Source organism: Hordeum vulgare, chromosome 5H (assembly GCF_904849725.1).
Source record: "Hordeum vulgare subsp. vulgare chromosome 5H, MorexV3_pseudomolecules_assembly, whole genome shotgun sequence".
NCBI classification, from domain to species: domain Eukaryota; kingdom Viridiplantae; phylum Streptophyta; class Magnoliopsida; order Poales; family Poaceae; genus Hordeum; species Hordeum vulgare.
The window spans coordinates 218269320-218292558 of record NC_058522.1 but is presented as its reverse complement, the minus strand read 5'-3'; positions in this window follow the sequence as shown (position 1 = coordinate 218292558).

Below are 23239 nucleotides of genomic sequence, written 5' to 3'. Positions count from 1 at the left end.
TGGATGAGGATCCATATCACTAGAATTTCAGCAAGCGAAGATGCAAGCACATTGAAGGCACATAGCACACAAGCAAAGGAAAGTCAAGAGAGAGAAAAGGGCGAACGAAAAAGGCAAACAGAAAAGGAAAAGGAGAAAGGCAAATGAAAACGGCAAAGGAGAAAGGCAAATGAAAACGGAAAATGTGAAGTGGGGGAGCAGAAACGAGAGGCAACTGGAAAAAATTGTAAATGCAAGAGATGAGTTTGTGACACCTACTTGGATAGATCTTGACTTGATCTCTCCCCGGAAACGGCGCTAGAAATAGGCGTGTTGACAGGAGATTGTTCTTCTCTTGATCTTCCTCGGCAAGCGATCCTCCTCCCCGGCAACGGCGAAAGAAGTCCTTCTGCTACGGGCTATGCCTATAGGGACATCCTTGGCAAATATGCAAAGGATTTCCCAGCGTCCTTGGAGCCTTGCGTTGGTGTTCCCTTGAAGAGGAAAGGGTGATGTAGCACACCAGCGGTAAGTATTTCCCTCAGTTTGAGAACCAAGATATCGATCCAGTGGGAGGCTCACGTCAAGTCAGAAGTACCTACACAAACACAAAGAGCTTGCACCCAACGCTATGAAGGGGTTGCCAATCCCTTATAGATTGTTTGCAATGTGAGAACTTAAAGCAAAAAGTAAACAAAGCAAAGTAAAAGTGAAAATGGAGACGATAGTTGTGAATAGACCCGGGGGCCATAGTGTTCACTAGTGGCTTCTCTCATGAAAGCAAGTACACGGTGGGTGAATGAATTACTGTCGAGCAATTGATAGAACCGCGCAAAGTCATGACGTTATCTATGGCAATGATTATATCTATAGGATCACGTCCAAAACAAGTAGACCGATACTTTCTGCATCTACTACTATTACTCCACACGTCGACCGCTATCCAACATGTATCTAGTGTATTAAGTTCATAAGAACAGAGTAACGCCTTAAGCAAGATGACATGATGTAGATGGACAATCTCAAATCTATGATAAAAGCCCATCTTGTTACCCTTGATGGCAACAACACGATGCGTGCCTTGCTGCCCCTTCTGTCACTGGGAAAGGTCACCACAGGGTATGAACCCAAAACCAAGCACTTCTCCCATTGCAAGAATCAAAGATCTAGTTGGCCAAACAAAACCCAAGACTCGGAGAGACTTACAAGGATATCCAATCATGCATATTAGAAATCAGCAAAGACTCAAAGATAATTCGTAGATAATCTGATCACAAATCAAAATTCATCGGATCTCGACAAACACACCGCCAAAGAGGATTACATTGGATAGATCTCCATGAAGATCATGGAGAACTTTGTATTGAAGATCCAAGAGAGAGAAGAAGCCATCTAGCTACCAACTACGGAGCCATAGGTCTGAAGTGGACTACTCACGAGTCATTGGAGAGGTGATGATGTTGATGTAGAAGCCCTCGAACTCCAAAGTCCCCTCCGGCAGGGCATCGGGAAGGGTCTCCAGATGAGATCTCGCGGAAACGGAAGCTTGCGGCGGCGGAATAGTGTTTTCGTGGATGCCCTAATTTTTTCTGGGATTTTAGGGAATATATAGGCGAAAGAGCTAGGGGAGGGGAGCTCCAGGGGCGCCACAAGCCTGCTAGCCACCGGCCCCCTGGTGGCAGCTACAGGGCTTGTGGGCCCCCGGTGGCTCTCGTGCCTTGGCCCTCAAGTCCCCCGATCTTCTTCTGTTCTGGAAAAATTTATTTTGGGGATTTTATTCCGTTTGGACTCCGTTCCAAAATCTGATTTGAAAAGAGTCAAAAACACAGAAAAACAGAAACTGGCACTTGGCACTAAATTAATAAGTTAGTCCCAAAAAAGATATAAAAGGTATATAAAACATCCAAAGTTGACAAGATAACAACATGAAACCATAAAAAATTATAGATACGTTTGAGATGTATCAGTGTGAAGCAAGGATGATTGTGACACAACAAAAAGAAAAGACTCCTATAATACACGACGCTCCAAGCAAAACACATATCATGGGGTGAAGAAAAATATAGCTCCAAGTAATCTTACCGATGGATTGAAGACGAAAGAGGGGATGCCTTCCCGGGGCATCCCCAAGCTTAAGCTTTTTGGTGTCCTTGAATTTGGCTTGGCATGCCTTGGGCATCCCCAAGCTTTATCTCTTTCGACTCTTTATCTCATCGTCCATGAGAACATCACCCAAAACCTGAAAACTTCACAACACAAAACTTAAACAGAAACTCGTGATATCATTAGCACAAGAAAACAAACTGCCACCTCTTTAGGTACTATAGCAAACTTGATTTCTATTTATATTGGTGTTACATTACTGTATTCTCACTTTTCCATGGCTAGTACCCCCGATACTATCCATAGTTTCATCAAAATAAGCAATCAACACAACAAAAACAGAATCTGTCAAAAACAGACCAGTCTGTAGCAATCTGTATACTTCGTATACTTCTGTTATCTCAAAAATTCTGAACAATTACGACAATTTGGGCAATTGGCATATCAACCAGCAGCAAAAAGAATCAATTCAAAAGATCTTTCTGGATAAAAATGAAAAACAATTTCGTGAGAGAAAAGTTTCTGTCTTTTTCTACCAAGATCAAACAACCATCACCAAAACTAGTCATAAAGGTTTTACTTGGCTCAAACACAAAAACAAACAACAAAAACACAATCATAACAGAATTATGATGGTGTGGACGCAACAAAACAGAAAGCAAAAATCAAAGATATATCCATTGGGTTGCCTCCCAACAAGCGCTATTGTTTAACGCCCTTAGCTAGGCATAAGGCGATAGAATCACGTATCGTCGTCTTTGGTACTCAAACCATAAGTAGGGTGAACACTCATCATCTTAAGATCTTCATCTATCCTACTAGATGATTCAACACTAATTTTAGGAACAAAAACATACTTGGTGGCCTTATTGTGGGCAAAATTTGGAGTATTCTGCACAGCGGCAAAAGCGGAACCCAAGTTGGTTATAACATCCTCTAGTTTGCCAATCCTGGCGGAATCATGACCTAGTTTTTCATTAACTGTGGGCTCCCTCTCCTTTAAATTTTTCAAAGTCATTCCGACATTGGATCCATACTGAGTGATTTGATTGTGGATCTTTTATCCAAATTTTCAATGAGTTCAATCGTGGCAACTTTATTTTCAATAATATCCAGCCTACGCATCACATGTTCCAAAGTTAAGGTAGTTCCATTAACCATGAGTGGGGGTGAGCCTACCAAGTTTATTAAAGCACCGTAAGAATCAACGGTATGGCTACCAAAGAAATTTCCACCTACGATGGTGTCAAGAACATACCTATTCCAATGGGAAATACCCACATAAAAGCTGCGAAGCAGGACGGTAGTAGATTGCTTACGAGTAGATCTACTCTGTGCATTGCAAATCCTATACCGAGCATCCTTTAAGTTTTCTACCTCATTTTGTTTGAAATTGAGAACTTCGCTCTCGGGAGTATCGTTCGAAGCGGTAGGTCTAGCCATGAGGACAAGTAGACTATCCCACACAAGCCGACAGAAAGCAAGCGAAAGAAAAGGGCAAACGAAAAAGGCAAATATTTTTGTAAATTTTTGCTTTCCAGAAGTGGGGGAGAGGAAAACTAGAAGAAAAAAAGTAAATGCAAGAGATGAGTTTGCGACGGTTACTTGGATAAGCTTCACTTCGAATAATCCTCGGTGCCACATATTGACACGTTGGAGGGAGACTATTCTTGACTTGATGCTCCCCGGCAACGGCGCCAGAAATTGGCACGTTGACGGGAGACTATTCTTGACTTGATTCTCCCCGGCAACGGGTGATGCATCATAGTAGCAGTAAGTATTTCCCTTAGTTTGAGAACCAAGGTATCAATCTAGTAGGAGTATCAAGCCAAGTCTCCAAAGTACCTGCGCAAAAACAGGAAACTTGCACCCAACGCTACAAAGGTGTTGTCAATACGTGCACGATTGATTGCAATGTGAGATATGAAGGCGTAAAGTGCAACAAAGTAAAAGTGCAGGGCTGAAAATATGATGTGAAGTACACCCCGGGGCCATAGTGTTCACCAGAGGCTTCTCTCATGATAAAAAATATTGCGGTGGGTGAACGAATTACTGTCGAGCAATTGATAGAACCACACAAAGTCATGACGATATCTAAGGCAATGATCATACATATAGGCATCACGTCCGAGACAAGTAGACCGATACTTTCTGCATCTACTACTATTACTCCACACATCGACCGCTATCCAGCATGCATCTAGTGTATTGAGTTCATAACAAACAGAGTAATGCCTTAAGCAAGATGACATGATGTAGAGGGATAGATTCATGCAATAGATATAAACCCCATCTTTTTACCCTTGATGGCAACAACATGATGCGTGCCTTGCTACCCCTTCTGTCACTGGGTGAGGTCACTACACGGTATGAACCCAAAACCAAGCACTTCTCCCATTGCAAGAATTATAGATCAAGTTGGCCAAACGAAACCCACAACTCGAAGAGAATTACAAGGATATGAAATCATGCATATAAGAGATCAGAAGAAACTCAAATAAGATTCATAGATAATCTGGTCATAAATCCACAATTCATTGGATCTCGACAAACACACCGCAAAATAGGATTACATCGAATAGATCTCCATGAAGATCATGGAGAACTTTGTATTAAAGATCCAAGAGAGAGAAGAAGCCATCTAGCTACTAGCTATGGACCCGAAGGTCTATGGTGAACTACTCACCCATCATCGGAGAGGCAATGGTGTTGATGAAGAAGCCCTCCGTGTCCAAATCCCCCCTCCGACAGGGCACCAAAACGTGCCCCAGATGGGATCTTGCGGAGACAGAAGCTTGTGGCGGCGGAAAAGTATTTTCGTGGCTCTCTCCCGTGGTTTTGGATTTTTGCGGGATTTATAGGAGGAAGAAGTAGGGAAAAGGAGCCACAGGGGGGGGCCACAAGCCTGCTAGGCACCCCCAGGCCGCGGCTAGGGGGCTTGTGGCCTCCCCTGGTGCCCTATACCTTGGTTCTCAAGCTCCCTGCATATCTTCTGTTCCGGAAAAAAAATCTTTTCGGAGGTTTTATTCCGGTTGGACTCCGTTTTATATTCTCCTGTGAAACAGGTCAAAAACATTGAAAAAATAGGAACTAGCACTTGGCACTGAGTTAATAAGTTAGTCCCAAAAAAGATACAAAATGCATACAAAACATCCAAAGTTTGACAAGATAATAGCATGGAACCATAAAAAATTATAGATACGTTGGAGATGTATCAGCCACTCAAATAAATGCTTAGTCGCTTGCTGCAGCCTCACCACTTAACCTTACCTCACCCATTAAGCTTTGCTAGTCTTGATACCTTTGGAAATGAGATTGCTGAGTCCTCTTTGGCTCAAAGATTACTACAACACCAATTGCATGTATAGGTAAAGAGTTACTTCACGCAAGCGCGTTGATTGTTCATTTGAAGTTTCTTCTTCTTCTTCACCGATCTAGGATGGGTTCCAGGCCAGCAGCCTAGGATAGCAAGGATGGACGTCGTTATTTTATCGTTTGTTTTTGTCCATAGTCGGACCCAGCTCTTCTTCATGATGATTGTTATGTAATGTATTGATGTGACTCTAATATAGCTTGTGGCGAGTGTAAGCCAACTCTTTATACTCATTCTTTCAGTACATGTACTTGTAACGATACCCATTCTTGCGAGACAACGAGATGTGTTTCTATCCTTGTCGAGGCCCTCTCGCCAAAATAAGGATTGGACAACATCTTGGGTGTTACAAGTTGGTATTAGAGCAGTACCGACCTAGGAGCCCCCTTGATTGATCGAACTTGGCTGAGTCGAGTCTAGTTATATATTGGAGATTAGGATTCTTTTTTCTCCTCTTCTATGCTCTCGTGAGGAAACTTGATGTAAGATTTTTAATTCTACTCCTCTTCTCACTCAATTTTTTTTAGGATCACACGGATATTTTTGGAATCTATATGATGTCGATGTGACGAAGTTCTGTCTTGGCGCGTCCTATCTGACTTGATTTCTTCCGGGGAGTTGAGCTCCAGGGGATTCTTGACCACATCGTTATCATTCCGATTTCTTAATATCTGAGGACGAAGGATGTTTGAAGATGCTTCAATATTAGTAGTGGCGAGAGGAGTCCGGCTTCCCCAGTACTGGTGCAGATAGGTCCGAATGTATCGCCATACTTAGTATCATTGTGGTTACGAGGGTCGGATATAGATGAAGTTCTGAGATTCTGGTTTTGTGTTGACGGATGTGATACACTCGACAGGTTAGTAGAGGAGTTGAGTGATATATTACCCCTTGTATCCGTGGACCAGATTGCATGACCAGAAATTTCGGGAGTTCTTAGGTGGGAATTCAAGTAGTTACTTATATGACAATCTTCCAATAAATGCATGATGTGAGGTTGGTGTTCGACATCTAGTGGATTCGTTTGTTCACGGTCGTCTTATAGCGGTTCTCGTTGTGTCTTAAAGTGATCTTGTAGCTTGCTACGACTCGGGCATGCTTCGTATGTTGTGTGCACTATCTTGTACATGATGGCTACTATAGGATCGAGCCCGTGCGATCCTATCCACGAAAATATCGGACGAAATCACTGTCATGAATTTGTTCTGGCTTGTTTCGTAAGCCTCATCCTTTTTTTGTTGGATTATGGTAATTCGAGTTGCTTCGATGTCAAATGGTGATTCATATATTCCTAAGTGGTGTTCTCATATTTTTATGGGAATGCAAATTCTTTTGCTCAATCAAATTGTCTTATCAATTCTCTTCCACCCGAGTCGTCATGTCAATTCCCTTTCAACCGGTGTGCTTCTCTTCAAGTCAATTCTATCCTTTCAAGATTTGCAAGATCAATCTCTCATTTCTTCTGGAGTTGACCTCATCTGTCCCAAGTTGTCTTTGTTTTCCCCGCCCTCCCGCCCTTTTCTTAAGTGATTCAATTTTCATCCAAGTATCTTCCTTTCATTATTGCTTCCACTATCTTTTCTTTCTTTTGTTACCGGTGATTCTTTGTGAAGATTCTAAGGAGTTCTAGTTCATCATTTCTTCATTCTTGTTCTCCCCGATGGATTTAGTTCATGTTGTAGGTGTTCATCATATCCTTTTCATTCGTTCAATGCTTCCCGTATTGGAAATTCTTGTGAAGCCTCTCTTGTTTTTTAATCTCTCTCTATTCTATCCGGAGTGTTCAAGATATCTCAGAAGTTTCTGTTTCAAATCCTTTCAATTATTTCGAGGTTCCTAACCTCATCAAGTCTTAATTTGTACCGGTGCAATCTCTGTTTTCTAATCAATCGTTTCAACGGAGTTTTGTTTTGAGTTGGCCCATAACCCACAGGTTTTTCCGAGGATCTTATCTGCCTCTTCTATTTTTTTCTCGGAGATCTCTAATTCTTTTCAATTATGACGTAAGTATGAATTTCATCAGTCTTATTCCTTCTCCAAGATCATTTCAAATTAATTTTCATCTTTGGCTCAACCTTTCATTCTTCATTATTTCAGAGTGTCTCAGTAATTGTTGGTGGTGTTCTCCTCATCATTTTCAGCCCGGAAGACCGAAGAGGTGTTTCTCTCAAATCTTGTCCATTCTTTTGAAGATGGTCATCTAGCTTCGTGCTATGTTCCCAATTGTTTCCAATCATGAGAAATCCCTTTCTTGCTATCCGGTGCATTTCAGATTTGTTTTCATTCTCGATCCTCCGAAGGCCATCATTTCAGAAGATTTCTTCGTTCTCAGCTTTCAGCTTTCATCCTCAAATTCTTCTCAATTGTTGTCTCTTCGCCAGTCTCTCAATTATTCCGGTGCCTTGTTCAAGTTTTTCTCTCAGGTAGCTCATGATATCTTCGTTCTCATGTATCTCCATTCATTCTTGTTATCCCTTTTCATTCCAATTGTTACCGGTGCTCCGTTGAAGACTTTTTCAAGTTTATGCTCATATCTTTCTCTATCCCCAATCTTTTCAAGAAGAATAAGTGGTATGCTAATTTCGTTGATTTTCATCAATTTAACTCGATGAAGGATAAGCATAACATAGTTATTCTTGTTTCATAGTGATTCCAATTCTTCTTCCAGAGTGGCTCATGATATCAATTTTTTCCCAACTTCTCCATCTTTTCTTTTCCTTTATCCTGTGACATGGTGTTATTCGTTCTTGTTAGTGGAGGAGTCTCAAAGAGAGGTTGTTTGAAGAATGAGATATTTAAACCCACCGATTCTATGGTCATGAGATATTTTCAACCCATGATTTCTTCATTGAGCTATCCTGGTGTAGATTTCACCTAAAGCTTCACTAAGGATTGTTTCTATTATGGTGATTATGAGTGATCCAAGTCTTCTATATATCCTCTTTGTGTAAGAAGTTGTGGATGACTTTTGATCTCAATCAATCCTTGGTTCTCTTAGTGGCTTCTTGTCACGTCATTATTTTGCGATTGTTTCCATAAGCCCACAACAAGCTTGTTCTTTCCGTTGTTGGGTTGCCAACAACTCCGTTCAATTCTTCTTGCAAGGCTGCTTGTCAAATTCAATTATGGCAGAAGTTTTCATTTTCTTCTTCATTCTTTCTTCCCAATGATCTAGTTTCTATGCTCTTATTCCGGAGATGTGGTGATGTTGCTCTCTTCAATCTATCATCTTGCTCTATCAAGATCATGTTTTCTTCTTGCTTATTCAATTTAGTTAGTTTGTTGTGAATCTTGTCAAGATCTTTCCATCTTATCAATTTTGTCCCCTTTTCCTACCGAAGTGCTGCCGAAATTTCTTGTGAATTGTTGTTTGTTTCTTCAATGATCATTGGATTCACTCGTTTGTCAAAGAAGCGACTAAGTTCTACCACATGCTATATCTTCCTCTTCCCTTTCATTCTTGGATCTCGGGTTGAGATCCTCTTGTGGTGTAGGAGAGTTGTGACAGCCCGAGATCGATGCTCCAAAAGATTCCCCTTTTATCCCGTTGCCACCGTGTTATTATTTTGTTTGCTCTGTTCATCATCGCATCATGCGCATTGTCTGCATTGCATCGGCACTCCGTTGCCGTCAGTTTTCAAAACTTGCATCCGTTATTAGTTGCGGGGTCTCTCCATTTTCATCGTTGATCGTTTGAGTCGAACCACCCACGCCCGCACCCGCGTCATCGTTAAAATCTTGATTTTATAAGTGTGTATAAAACTTTCTTGGATTGGGTTGAAAGTTGGCGTGCGGTCTTAATCAACTGTAGGTAGGCCGCCTACCAATTTTCGTCGCAATCGGAGTTCGGTTGATACCCGAACCGTTCAACCTATAGCGACACTATAGCCGGTCATTTCGTCGGACTTTTTTTGTTGTTTTAAAGTCTGTCGCCGGGTTACCCGTTTTCTCTCTCTTCCCCGCCTAGCTCCTTTGCACAATGCACCGATGTACCCGCATCCTAGTCCAAAAATTTTCCCGTATCCGAACCGGGTGGTCGTGATGGTTGGGTCCGGATCAATCCCATTTTACCACAAACCGTCATCCATTGGACTCCTCAAACTATTTATTCTCGACCGTCCGATCAATTCGGAAGGTCCGGATCATGCTCTAAATTCCGCTAGCTGTTTAAGTAGATGAAACCCTAGAACCTAGGACCATTGTCCCATCCATCAAATCCTCCCGTGTCCAGCGCCGCCGCCACCCATTCTCTCTAGATTGCCCCGATCTAAAATTCTCATGTGCCCCGACCACGTCCCTCATCTTGCGCACTAGCCAATGGAGCTCGCTCGTGCCCCGAGCGCCTTGTGCAGCCCTGTCGATCAGTAGTACCAGGTCAAGTTGCAGCCCCCGTGTCTTCTCTCATATCTCCCTCTGCTCGACCTCTCTCTCTATCTAATTTCTCATCTCTCCCTCTCTTTGTTTCTGGCTGACACGAACGAAAGACATGTTGGGGAACGTCGCATGGGAAACAAAATTTTCCTACGCGCACAAAGACCTATCATGGTGATGTCCATCTACGAGAGGGGATGTGTGACCTACGTACCCTTGTAGACCGTACAACAAAAGCGTTAGTGAGCGCGGTTGATGTAGTGGAACGTCCTCACGTCCCTCGATCCGCCCCGCGAACAATCCCGCGATCAGTCCCACGATCTAGTACCGAACGGACGACACCTCCGCGTTCAGCACACGTACAGCTCGACGATGATCTTGGCCTTCTTGATCCAGCAAGAGAGACGGAGAGGTAGAAGAGTTCTCCGGCAGCGTGACGGCGCTCCGGAGGTTGGTGATGACCTTGTCTCAGCAGGGCTCCGCCCGAGCTCCGCAGAAACGCGATCCAGAGGAAAAACCGTGGAGATATGTGGTCGGGCTGCCATGGAAAAGTCGTCTCAAATCAGCCCTAAAACCTCCGTATATATAGGTGGGAGGGAGGGGACCTTGCCTTGGGGCTCAAGGAGCCCCAAGGGGGTTGGCCGAGTCCAAGGGGGAAGGCTCCCCCCACCAAACCGAGTTGGACTTGGTTTGGTGGGTGGGAGTCCTTCCTTCCCTTCCCACCTCCTCTTTTTTTTTCTTTTCTCTTTGATTTTATTTCCTAGGCGCATAGAGCCCTGCACTGTCCCACCAGCCCACTAAGGGCTGGTGTGCCACCCTCAAGGCCTATGGGCTTCCCCGGGGTGGGTTCCCCCCCGGTGAACTCCCGGAACCCATTCGTCATTCCCGGTACATTCCCGATAACTCCCAAAACCTTCCGGTAATCAAATGAGGTCATCCTATATATCAATCCTCGTTTCCGGACCATTCCGGAAACCCTCGTGACGTCCGTGATCTCATCCGGGACTCCGAACAACATTCGGTAACCAACCATATAACTCAAATAAGTATAAAACAACGTCGAACCTTAAGTGTGCAGACCCTGCAGGTTCGAGAACTATGTAGACATGACCCGAGAGACTCCTCGGTCAATATCCAATAGCGGGACCTGGATGCCCATATTGGATCCTACATATTCTACGAAGATCTTATCGTTTGAACCTCAGTGCCAAGGATTCATATAATCCCGTATGTCATTCCCTTTGTCCTTCGGTATGTTACTTGCCCGAGATTCGATCGTCAGTATCCGCATACCTATTTCAATCTCGTTTACTGGCAAGTCTCTTTACTCGTTCCGTAATACAAGATCCCGCAACTTACACTAAGTCACATTGCTTGCAAGGCTTGTGTGTGATGTTGTATTACCGAGTGGGCCCCGAGATACCTCTCCGTCACACGGAGTGACAAATCCCAGTCTTGATCCATACTAACTCAACTAACACCTTCGGAGATACCTGTAGAGCATCTTTATAGTCACCCAGTTACGTTGCGACGTTTGATACACACAAAGCATTCCCCCGGTGTCAGTGAGTTATATGATCTCATGGTCATAGGAATAAATACTTGACACGCAGAAAAACAGTAGCAACAAAATGACACGATCAACATGCTACGTCTATTAGTTTGGGTCTAGTCGATCACGTGATTCTCCTAATGACGTGATCCAGTTATCAAGCAACAACACCTTGTTCATAATCAGAAGACACTGACTATCTTTGATCAACTGGCTAGCCAACTAGAGGCTTGCTAGGGACGGTATTTTGTCTATGTATCCACACATGTAAATGAGTCTTCATTCAATACAATTATAGCATGGATAATAAACTATTATCTTGATACAGGAATTATAATAATAACTAGATTTATTATTGCCTCTAGGGCATAATTCCAACAGTCTCCCACTTGCACTAGAGTCAATAATCTAGCCCTCACATCATCCTGTGAATTACATTGTAATAAATCTAACACCCATACAGTTCTGGTGTTGATCATGCTTTGGCCGTGGAAGAGGTTTAGTTAGCGGGTCTCCTACATTCAGATCCGTGTGCACTTTGCATATATTTACGTCCTCTCCCTCGACGTAGTCGCGGATGAGGTTGAAGCGTCGTTTGATGTGTCTGGTCTTCTTGTGAAACCATGGTTCCTTTGCTAAGGCAATGGCACCCGTGTTGTCACAGAACAAGGTTATTGGATTCAGTGCGCTTGCCACCACGCCAAGATCCGTCATGAACTGCTTCATCCAGACACCCTCCTTAGCCGCCTCCGAGGCAGCCATGTACTCCGCTTCACATGTAGAATCTGCTACGACGCTTTGCTTGGAACTGCACCAGCTTACCGCACCCCCATTAAGAATAAATACGTATCCGGTTTGTGACTTGGAGTCGTCCGGATCTGTGTCAAAGCTTGCATCGACGTAACCTTTTACGGCGAGCTCTTCGTCACCTCCATACACGAGAAACATCTCCTTAGTCCTTTTCAGGTACTTCAGGATATTCTTGACCGCTGTCCAGTGATCCACTCCTGGATTACTCTGGAACCAACCTACCATACTTATGGCCAGGCTAACATCCGGTCTAGTGCACAACATTGCATACATGATAGAACCTATGGCTGAAGCATAGGGGACGGAGGCATATGCTCTCTATCTTCATCAGTTGCTGGGCACTGAGTCTTACTCAATCTCGTACCTTGTAAAACTGGCAAGAACCCTTTCTTGGACTGTTCCATTTTGAACCTCTTCAAAACTTTATCAAGGTATGTGCTTTGTGAAAGTCCTATCAAGCGTTTTGATCTATACCTATAGATCTTAATGCCTAGAATGTAAGCAGCTTCTGCTAGGTCCTTCATAGAGAAACTCTTATTCTAATCCTTTATGCTCTCTAAAAACTCCACGTTGTTTCCAATCAGCAATATGTCATCCACATATAATATTAGAAACGCCACAGAGCTCCCACTCACTTTCTTGTAAATACAAGATTCTCCAACCACTTGTATAAACCCAAATGCTTTGATCACCTCATCAAAGCGTTTGTTCCAACTCCGAGATGCTTGCACCAGTCCATAAATGGATCGCTGGAGCTTGCACACCTTGTCAGCATTCTTAGGATGGACAAAACCTTCGGGTTGTATCATATACAACTCTTCCTTAAGGAAACCGTTAAGGAACGCCGTTTTGACATCCATCTGCCAGATTTCGTAATCGAAAATGCAGCTATTGCTAACATGATTCTGACGGACTTAAGCATCGCTACGGGTGAGAATGTCTCATCGTAGTCAACTCCTTGAACTTGTGAAAAACCCTTTGCCACAAGTCGAGCTTTATAAACGGTCACATTGCCGTCAGCGTCCGTCTTCCTCTTAAAGATCCATTTGTTCTGAATAGCCCTGCGGCCCTCAGGTAGTACCTCCAAAGTCCACACTTTGTTCTCATACATGGATCCTATCTCGGACTTCATGGCTTCTAGCTATTTGTTGGAATCTGGGCCCACCATTGCTTCTTCATAATTTGCAAGTTAATTGTTGTCTAACAACATGATTGATAAGACGGGATTACCGTACCACTCTGGAGCAGCACGTGGTCTCGTCGACCTGCGTGGTTCGACAGAAACTTGAACTGGAGCTTCATGATCATCATCATTAACTTCCTCCTCAACCGGCGTCGCTACGACAGAGGTTTCCCCTTGCCCTGCGCCACCATCCAGAGGGATGAGAGGTTCGACAACCTCGTCAAGTTCTATCTTCCTCCCACTCAATTCTCTCGAGAGAAACTCCTTCTCGAGAAAAGCTTCGTTTTTAGCAACAAACACTTTGCCCTCGGATTTGAGATAGAAGGTGTACCCAACTGTCTCTTTTGGGTAACCTATGAAGACGCACCCTTCCACTTTGGGTTCCAGCTTTTCAGGCTGAAGCTTTTTGACATCAGCATCACATCCCCAAACATTAAGAAACCACAACTTTGGCCTTTTCCATACCAGAGTTCGTATGGTGTCGTCTCAATGGATTTTGATGGTGCCCTATTTAAAGTGAATGCAGCAGTTTATAATGCATAACCCCAAAACGATAACGGCAAATCGGTAAGAGACATCATAGATCGCACCATCTCTAATAAAGTACGATTATGACGTTCGGACACACCATTACGCTGTGGTGTTCCAGGCGGTGTTAACTGTGAAACAATTCCACATTGTCTTAAGTGAGCACCAAACTCGAAACTCAAATATTCACCCCCACGATCATACCGTAGGAACTTGATCTTCTTGTTACGATGATTTTCAACTTCACTCTGGAATTGCTTGAACTTTTCAAATGTTTCAGACTTGTGCTTCATCAAGTAGACATAACCATATCTACTCAAATCGTGAGTGAAGGTGAGAAAATAACGATATCCGCCGCGTGCCTCCACGCTCATCGGACCACACATATCGGTATGTATGATTTCCAACAAGTCACTTGCACGCTCCATTGTTCCGAAGAACGGAGTCTTAGTCATCTTGCCCATGAGGCATGGTTCGCACGTGTCAAGTGAATCAAAGTCAAGTGACTCCAAAAGTCCATCAGCATGGAGTTTCTTCATGCGCTTTACACCAATATGACCTAAGCGGCAGTGCCACAAAAATATGGCGCTATCATTGATAACTCTAACTCTTTTGGTCTCAATGTTATGTATATGCGTATCGCTATCAAGATTCAATATGAACAATCCTCTCACATTAGGTGCATGACCATAAAAGATGTTACTCATAGAAATAGAACAACCATTATTCTCTGACTTAAAAGAGTAACCGTCTCGCAATAAACAAGATCCAGATATAATGTTCATGCTCAACGCAGGCACTAAATAACAATGATTTAAGTTCATCACTAATCCTGATGGTAACTGAAGTGAAACTGTGCCGACGGCGATTGCATCAACTTTGGAACCATTTCCTACGCGCATCGTCACTTCATGTTTCGCCAGCCTTCGTCTATTCCGCAGTTCCTGTTTCGAGTTGCAAATATGAGCAACAGAACCGGTATCGAACACCCAGGCACTACTACGAGAGCCGGTTAAGTACACATCAATAACATGTATATCAAATATACCTGATTTTTCTTTGGCCGCCTTCTTATCTGCCAGATACTTGGGGCAATTGCGCTTCCAGTGACCCATACCCTTGCAATAGTAACACTCCGTTTCAGGCTTAGGTCCAGCTTTGGGTTTCTTCGTCGGATTGGCAACAGGCTTGCCGCTCTTCTTTGAATTACCCTTCTTGCCTTTGCCGTTTCTCTTGAAACTAGTGGTCTTATTCACCATCAACACTTGATGCTCTTTACGGAGTTCAGACTCTGCGACTTTCAGCATCGCAAACAACTCGCCGGGAGCCTTGTTCATCCCTTGCATGTTGTAGTTCCACACAAAGCCTTTATAGCTTGGCGGCAGTCATTGAAGGATTCTGTCAGTGATAGCCTCTTGCGGGAGTTCAATCCCTAGCTCAGCTAGACGGTTTGAGTACCCAGACATTTTGAGCACATGTTCACTGACAGACGGGTTCTCCTCCATCTTGCAAGCATAGAATTTATCGGAGGTCTCATACCTCTCGATCCGGGCGTTCTTTTGAAAGATAAACTTCAACTCTTGGAACATCTCAAATGCTCCATGACGCTCAAAGCGACGTTGATGTCCCGGTTCTAAGCCATACAAGACTGCACATTGAACTATTGAGTAGTCCTCCTTACGTGCTAACCAAGCGTTCTTAACATCCTGATCAGCCGTAGCGGGTGGTTCATCTCCTAGCGCAGCATTAAGGACATAATCCTTCTTCCCAGCTTGTAAGATTAGCTTAAGATTACGAGCCCAGTCTACAAAGTTGCTTCCATCATCTTTCAACTTAGCTTTCTCTAGGAACGTATTAAAATTCAGGATGACTGTAGCGTGAGCCATGATCTACAACACAAATATATTCAAAGTGGACTTAGACTATGTTCAAGATAATTAGAGTTTAACTTAATCAAATTATTCGCTAAACTCCCACTCAAAAAGTACATCTCTCTAGTCATTTGAGTGGTTCATGATCCACTTACACTAGCTCAAGTCCGATCATCACATGAGTTGAGTATAGTTTCAGTGGTAAGCATCCCTATGCTAATCATATCATCTATATGATTCATGATCGACCTTTCGGTCTCATGTGTTCCGAGGCCATGTCTGCCAATGCTAGGCTCGTCAAGCTTAACCCGAGTGTTCGGCGTGCGCAACTGTTTTGCACCCGTTGTATGTGAACGTTGAGTCTATCACACCCGATCATCACGTGGTGTCTCAAAACGACGAACTGTAGCAACGGTGCATAGTCGGGGAGAACACAATTTCATCTTGAAATTTTAGTGAGAGATCACCTCATAATGCTACCGTCGTTCTAAGCAAAATAAGGTGCATAAAAGGATTAACATCACATGCAATTCATAAGTGACATGATATGGCCATCATCACGTGCTTCTTGATCTCCATCACCAAAGCACCGGCACGATCTTCTTGTCACCGGCGCCACACCATGATCTCCATCAACGTGTTGCCATCGGGGTTGTCGTGCTACTCATGATATTACTACTAAAGCTACATCCTAGCAAAATAGTAAACGCATCTGCAAGCACAAACGTTAGTATAAAGACAACCCTATGGCTCCTGCCGGTTGCCGTACCATCGACGTGCAAGTCGATATTTTCTATTACAACATGATCATCTCATACATCCAATATATCACATCACATCGTTGGCCATATCACATCACAAGCATACCCTGCAAAAACAAGTTAGACGTCCTCTAATTTTGTTGTTGCATGTTTTACGTGGTGACCATGGGTATCTAGTAGGATCGCATCTTACTTACGCAAACACCACAACGGAGATATATGAGTTGCTATTTAACCTTATCCAAGGACCTCCTCGGTCAAATACGATTTAACTAAAGTTGGAGAAACCGATACTTGCCAGTCATCTTTGAGCAACGGGGTTACTCGTAGCGATGAAACCAGTCTCTCGTAAGCGTACGAGTAATGTCGGTCCAAGCTGCTTCAATCCAACAATACCGCGGAATCAAGAAAAGACTAACGAGGGCAGCAAAACGCACATCACCACCCACAAAAACTTTTGTGTTCTACTCGAGAAGCCATCTACGCATGAACCTAGCTCATGATACCACTGTTGGGGAACGTCGCATGGGAGACACAATTTTCCTATGCGCACGAAGACCTATCATGGTGATGTCCATCTACGAGAGGGGATGTGTGATCTACGTACCCTTGTAGACCGTACAGAAGAAGTGTTAGTGAATGCGGTTGATGTAGTGGAACGTCATCACGTCCCACGATCTAGTACCGAACGGACGGCACATCCGCGTTCAGCACACGTACAGCTCGACGATGATCTCGGCCTTCTTGATCCAGCAAGAGAGACGGAGAGGTAGAAGAGTTCTCCGGCAGCGTGACGGCGCTCCGGAGGTTGGTGATGACCTTGTCTCAACAGGGCTCCGCCCGAGCTCCGCAGAAACGCGATCTAGAGGAAAAACCGTGGAGATATGTGGTCGGGCTGCCGTGGAAAAGTCATCTCAAATCAGCCCTAAAACCTCCGTATATATAGGTGGGACGGAGGGGACCTTGCCTTGGGGCTCAAGGAGCCCCAAGGGGGTCGGCCGAGTCCAAGGGGGAAGGCTCCCCCCCAAACCGAGTTGGACTTGGTTTGGTGGGTGGGAGTCCTTCCTTCCCTTCCCACCTCCTCTTTTTTTTTTATTTTCTCTTTGATTTTATTTCCTAGGCGCATAGGGCCCTTTTGGGCTGTCCCACCAGCCCACTAAGGGCTGGTGTGCCACCCTCAAGGCCTATGGGCTTCCCCGGGGTGGGTTGCCCCCCGGTGAACTCCTGGAACCCATTCGTCATTCCCGGTACATTCCCGGTAACTCCGAAAACCTTCCGGTAATCAAATGAGGTCATCCTATATATCAATCTTCGTTTCCGGACCATTCCGGAAACCCTCGTGACGTCCGTGATCTCATCCGGGACTCCGAACAACATTCGGTAACCAACCATATAACTCAAATACGTATAAAACAACGTCGAACCCTAAGTGTGCACACCCTGCGGGTTCGAGAACTATGTAGACATGACCCGAGAGACTCCTCGGTCAATATCCAATAGCGGGACCTGGATGCCCATATTGGATCCTACATATTCTACGAAGATCTTATCGTTTGAACCTCAGTGCCAAGGATTCATATAATCCCGTATGTCATTCCCTTTGTCCTTCGGTATGTTACTTGCCCGAGATTCGATCGTCAGTATCCGCATACCTATTTCAATCTCGTTTACTGGCAAGTCTCTTTACTCGTTCCGTAATACAAGATCCCGCAACTTACACTAAGTCACATTGCTTGCAAGGCTTGTGTGTGATGTTGTATTACCGAGTGGGCCCCGAGATACCTCTCCGTCACACGGAGTGACAAATCCCAGTCTTGATCCATACTAACTCAACTAACACCTTCGGAGATACCTGTAGAGCATCTTTATAGTCACCCAGTTACGTTGCGACGTTTGATACACACAAAGCATTCCTCCGGTGTCAGTGAGTTATATGATCTCATGGTCATAGGAATAAATACTTGACACGCAGAAAAACAGTAGCAACAAAATGACACGATCAACATGCTACGTCTATTAGTTTGGGTCTAGTCCATCACGTGATTCTCCTAATGATGTGATCCAGTTATCAAGCAACAACACCTTGTTCATAATCAGAAGACACTGACTATCTTTGATCAACTGGCTAGCCAACTAGAGGCTTGCTAGGGACGATATTTTGTCTATGTATCCACACATGTAAATGAGTCTTCATTCAATACAATTATAGCATGGATAATAAACGATTATCTTGATACCAGAATTATAATAATAACTATATTTATTATTGCCTCTAGGGCATAATTCCAACAAGACATGGGGGCCAGCAGGAACTAAGCTTGTCGGGAGTGCGTCATTGACCGATACCAGGCCAGTGCCACCTGGGTCAACCCCATGCCCAGCGCTTTCTCTTTCTCCTTCCCTGTGCTCTCCTCCTCTCTCTCCCGTAACCCCCTTTCTTTGTGTCTCTTGGTCCCCGAGCAGGAACCCCAAGCCAAGCCGCTGCCATGGACCTCGTAGAAGCTCCGTTCCTGAGGGTTTTCCGCGCCGTCGTTGCCCGGATCCAACGCTGACTGAGTGGATCTGACCGTTTTGATGCCCTGCCGGAGCCGCTTCGCCTCGTGGCCACCGAACTGGTCACCCCCAGCTCGTCACTTCAATGGACAGGAGGTCCGTGACACTGTAGCCATGGCTGCCTCTATCAATCTTCGCCCCGTCACTGGATGGAGCTCCTGTAGATGGCAATGGATCAACCCGACCCCATCTCAAGGCGTTACTACAGCTTCGTGCCTGCTGCGTCCCATGCCAGGGCCCTTCTCTGCGTTTTTTGCCATGGCCGTGACCTCTTCCTCTCCTCTATAAGAACCCCCTCCGTAACTGAACCTCTGCTTTTATTTCTATGCCCATTTGTGCATGTTAGGTTATTTTGTATAGCCTCAGTTTGTCCACGAGCAGCCCAATAGTGTAGTTGGCTAGATCAGCCAGTTTTCCAACCGAGGGGTTGGGTGTTCGAATGCAAGGAGCCCATATTTTATTTTTCTTTCTTGCATTCAATTTCAGTTTAATTGAATTAGTGTTAGAATATCTTCATCTTCTGTGAACCCAGTTTAAAACCATAGATCTATCGTAGCTCAGCTGGTTTCCAGTGTAGCACTTGCCTAGGAGGTTCTGGGTTCGAGTCCGAGCCACCTAATTATTTTATTTTTATTTTATTATTTTATTTGCATGCATTCCACATCCATGTCATATAACATCTATTGCTCGTATCTCTTAGGCCGTAACTCCGTTGGAGATGAGCTATATAGGCAATCCGACTAGAACGAAGTATAGTTTCACGCGAACCAATTTGTTTTGCTGTTTAACAAACAAAAAAATGTGATTAGGACATATCTGGACAGATTTAGAATTTAACGCGTGGGGTCATTTCGGAGATGCTATATATCATCTCCGCCCTCATTTAAAATGCCTAGATAGGTAGTTTAATTTGTGCTTCACCCCTTGCCATGTTAAAACATTTTAATATTGCCGTGTTAATAAACGGGAGTGAACTAAATAATTAAACATGGAGTTTGATCAATATGCAACTCGTTGCATATTGAGCTCCATTTAATATGTAGTGTTTGCGTGATGTGAACTTTCATGCCATGCCTTGCATATTTTAAACCGTCATGCATCATATGTGTTGTGCATTGATACGTCCATTTTGCATCATGCTTTCATGTTGATATTTATCGCTTTATGGGCTGTTATTACACTTCACGGTACAATAGTTATGCCTTTTCTCTCTTATTTTATAAGGTTTACATGAAGAGGGAGAATGCCGGCAGCTGGAATTCTGGTCTGAAAAAGGAGCAAGTTTGAGATACTTATGCCTTTTCTCTCTTATTTGATGGTGATGAGCAAGCCGTGAAAATCAATGAGGAATTATTTTGGATTTTATAAAAAATACTGGGTGGAAGAAGTACCAGAGAGGAGCCACCAAGAGGCCACAAGCCTGCGAGGCGCGGCCTACCCCCTGGCCGCACCTAGGAGGCTTGTGGGCCCCCTGTTGCCCCTCTGGCTCCCATCTTTTTCTATAAGGAGGGTTTCGTTCCAGAAAATATCTGGAGGACGCTTTCGGGAGGAATCGCCGCATCAACGAGGCGAAACTTGAGCAGAACCAATCTAGAGCTCTGGCAGGGCCATCCTGTCGGGGAAACTTCCCTCCCGGAGGGGGAAATCGTTGCCATTGTCATCACCAACACTCCTCTCATCGAAGGGGACTCATCACCATCAACATCTTCATCAACACCATCTCTTCTGCAAACCCTAGTTCATCTCTTGTAACCAATCTCCGTCTCACGACTCCGGTTGGTACTTGTAAGGTTGCTGGTAGTGTTAATTACTCTTTGTAGTTGATGCTAGTTGGATTACTCGGTGGTAGATTATATGTTGAGATCCTTGATGCTATTCAATACCTCTCTGGCCATGAACATAATTATGCTTTGTGAGTAGTCACTTTTGTTCCTGAGGAAATGGGATAAGTCTTGCTATAAGTAGTCATGTGAATTTGGTATTCGTTCGATATTTTGATGTGTTGTATGTTGTCTTTCCTCTAGTGGTGTTATGTGAATGTCGACTACATAACACTTCACCATTATTTGGGCCTAGAGGAAGGCATTGGGAAGTAATAAGTAGATGATGGGATGCTAGAGCGACATCAGCTTAAACCTTAGTTTATGTGTTGCTTTTTTTTGACCGGCTAATGTAGGGAAAACCCCCCACAACCTTTTTTCTTTTATTCCCATATGCAAGAGTAATATGTGCAAGAAGAGGTTAGAATGTACAAAGGGGATGGGTAGCTATGGATACAAACCTCAAGGAGGCAAAAAGGAAATCCATTTAAGGAGATCATCCCTGAAACTAGCTTTAATCCTATGAGCTAACAGGGAAATGTCATGGATGAAGCTGGATCTCTATTTTCCGAACCTTGGCTGCTCCTGGTGAAAAACCTTGGAATTTCTAATAGTCCAGATGTTCCAACATGCAGTGAAGACCACCTCAGCAAAAAGGGGTTGTGGAAGTCTCTCTTAGCAGCTAAAGCAGAGCTCCACATGGATTGACCCTACCATGTGATCTGCAGGTAGGTCCAAACCCTGGTGCTGAAAAGACAGTTGAAAAATAAGTGATCTCTGTCTTCTTTAACTCTGGCATGGCATAGAACACAGAGATTCGAGTCTAAAACATTCCAGTGACGCCGTTCAAGCATGTCTTGGGTGTTAAGCCTATCCATGATGAGCATCCAGGCAAACATCTTGATCTTCATTGTACAACAGCTCCTCCAGATCCAGTTCAACAAGGGGTTTGGGGTAATAGTGTTGTGAATATGAATATAGTATCTCTTGGCTGTGTAGGCCTTAGCATCCTTACCCCGTACCCATCTATCAGAGGCCTGGGAATCAATTTCCAGGCCTTGAAGCAGGGAGTTGACTGAAAGTAGCTCCTGGTAAGCTTGATCAGAGAGGGGCAAGTGGAACATGGAGAGCATGCCTTCATCATGAAAAGCTTTAAAAAACTTCCTCAGATGTGCAGAAAGGATCAGCAACAAAGGGGAATAGCCTTTGAAATCTAGCAGCCAGAGGCCTAGTGGAGTTTCCAACCAACCAGGAGTCAGACCAAAACAAGATAGTGTCACCCTTGTTAGGCTGAACATATTTAACTGATCTGAACTTGTCAAGTCTTTTGCAGATATCCTTCCACCAAAATGAACCACAAAGAGAAGTTCCCTGAGGGACTGTGTTATGGTAGTAGGTGTTCCAGATTAAGTGAACCCATGGGATATCAGCATGATTCAGGAATTTATCATCATTCTTGAGCAGCAGGGCTTCATTCTGGATTGCCAGATTCATAATGCCTAAACCCCCTTTATTTTTGGGTCTGCACACCAGATTCCAGGCAGCATGAGAGGGTGCATGATCTTGCCCATTTTTCCTCCAGAGGCATTGCCTCTGAATTCTTTCAAGTTGCTTCAGTATGCCTGGTGGGATATCCAGACTGCATAGGAAGAAAATAGGAATAGATGACAGTGCTGATTTTAAATATTGTAACCTCCCCCTGGGCCAGGAAAGATGAACTAGAACTGAGTCTTCTTTCCATATTGTCTACCAGCGGCATGAGATTGATGATTCTTGGTTTAGTTGTCCCAACTGGAAGACCAAGGTATGTGAAGGGCAAAGATCCTACTTTGCAGCCAATGGAGTCTACTAGGTCTTGGAGATGCTGTGGAGAAATGTTGACAGGCAGAAGGGCAGATTTATGATAATTCACTCGTAGTCCAGTGGATTGGGAGAAGAGCAGGAGCATTTTCTTGAACTGGAACAATTGAGTTTCATCAGCAGGGAGGATGATAAGGGTATCATCAGCATATTGGACTATAGGGAAATCCTTATCATGACAAGGGATGGGCAGCTGAATCAGTCCCTCCACCAGCAGCCTGTTAACCAAGGTGTGTAAAGAATCAGCAGCAATTGCAAAAAGCAGTGGGGACATGGGATCTCCCTGCCTGACCCCTTTCTTGCACATAAATTTCTTTCCAGACACACGATTGACCAGGATAGAAGAAGAGCCAGAAGTTAGGAGTTGTTGTACCCAAAGTATCCATTTATCATTGAAACCTTTGTGTTTGAGAATCTGAAAGATGAACTCATGTTCCACAGAATCAAATGCCTTTTCAAAATCCAACTTGAGAAT